Raw genomic sequence first — 2,200 nt, 5'->3', positions numbered from 1 at the left:
CCGATTGGCACATTCTTGAGTAACTTCATCAAAGTATTCATTATTCTTTCCTTTTCTTGCTTCTTTCCATAAAGTCGCCCGATAAGAAGGGTCATTCGATAGGTTCTACATGAACATACATATTTAATTAGCATAAACATATTAGAATAAAATATTTAATTTAAGTCGAATAACTCACTAATTCTATAAAATATTCTTTTCTACCATCGCAATGGTGTCAGTGGGTGTATTGACGACAATTTATAATTCTTGCATTTCTTAGCCAATTTCCATACAATTGATACAACTTTCCTCTCTTTTAACCGCAATATCTAAATAAAGTAGTATAAATAACTTGTATTTCTACAAGTTATCACACCCCCAAATTTAGATATATGCTTGTCCTCAAGCATATCTTCTTCTAAGGCAATAATGCTCAATTCCTATCCTAAATTTTTGCATCGATTGGTTGCTCTGAATGCTCCACTTAGGCAACATTACTTTACATTGCAATTTCTTTCCATCCTTGTTAATTCCTAACAGAGCCCTACTTTATTCTTCTATACTACAATTTCTGCTCAAAAATGCTTTTCTAGTTTTAAAAAGAATGTTTACCTCGTCTTGTCAAAACAACTTGATGTGCCTGGATGCGGTGGTCAAACTTTGCGTCATTTATTAAAGACTATTGATCATGGTTACACCCTTCGTTTTGGCCTTTCCCACGAGTATCATGCGAACATCCAACTACGGTTGTGTGCCAATCTCAATTTTAACTCATGAATTTTAGAGGAGTTGTCTCTTGTTTCTTTTATTTATTTTTCTGTTGCATTTTTTCTTTTCATATTGCGTTGTTCTTGGAAACCCACATTCGTTTTGGCTTACTCCCACGGGTGTCATGTGAACATCCAACTACGAACAGGCTCTTTTCACAATTTAACTCTTATCAGGTTGGGAATGTTTTTGTGGTTTCCCTTGCGCTGACATTGGAGTTTATATGATTTTTTTTTAAAGAATGAACGCATTTTTCTTAATGACCGCATACTCTTAATCTCATCTGCTCAGACCTTTCCCACCCTCAAATTTAGAGATGCGCAAAGTTCTCATTGCGTTGTTTGGACAGAATAGACAAACACTTAGAAAAAATTTCAAAAAGAAGATTTGAGCAAAATTTTGAAAGGAAAAAGGTAAAGTATTGCTAAGCTATGAATTAACTAAGTGTTAGTGAGAAATTACAAAATGTGGGAAATATTCCTAAGTGTATGCATATTATACATCATGGCAGCGTAATGAATAACGTAAAAAGAAAGATTAAGAATATCGCAAAGTTGACAAAGAATGATAAAGAAGAGGCACAGGCATATTTAAAGAATTGTTACTTAGTTATATATACAAATAATCACAAATAACGCAATACAATTTTTTTTTTGCCTGTACAAAGAATCAAAGAATTTAATTAAACATAGAAAAATAATGAATTGTAGTTATCTTTTGAATTTGATTCAGACGGGTGCATGATTAAAAATTACACCGTGCTTCCATTAATGCAAATACATTTTTGCTGAGGATGGGCAACAACACATGTATTCCCGCAACACACCCCTTAACTAAACGCATTTCTGGAGGATCGGGCGCACGGTATTTCTACCAGCGCATCACTACCTCAACATAGTGCATCTTCGCTAAGGATGGGCAAAGAATGTATATGAGCGCAACATACCCCTCAACGCAATGCATTTGGGTGTAATGGACGAAAAGTGTATTTGTTAACATGAAATGCACCCACCATCTCGTTATATACCAATTTTTATTTTTCTTTTTAATTCATCTATAACGCAAGTCCAAAAGACTTTGCGGTGTTCAATGTTTCAACCAGTCATTCACAAAAATTAAGAATAATGCTACTAATGCATACAAATTAAAGAAATTAAACATGATATGGAAATACTCGAATAAATTAAATTGAAGGTAAATACAGAAAGCATTAAAAGCTAATTCTAATAAGCAGTAAATAATGCAATTTAGGAAGCAGTAAAGGCAAGCTGTAAAGAAAGCAAGTAAACATAGATAGGGATGCTGATTGAAAGAAGTTCTCAAAATTACCGCAATCACATCCCCTGCAAGCGGTTAATCTTGCTTGCCCAAGTTAATGGTATCCATGCGTCGATCTATGTCGCCTCCATAGTAAGGCTTAATTCGTTGGCCATTGACTTTAAATGCATTG

Source organism: Benincasa hispida, chromosome 7, assembly GCF_009727055.1.
Source record: "Benincasa hispida cultivar B227 chromosome 7, ASM972705v1, whole genome shotgun sequence".
Classification (NCBI taxonomy): Eukaryota; Viridiplantae; Streptophyta; class Magnoliopsida; order Cucurbitales; family Cucurbitaceae; genus Benincasa; species Benincasa hispida.
The sequence above is the reverse complement of the archived record's forward strand: the minus strand, read 5'-3'. Positions refer to the sequence as shown.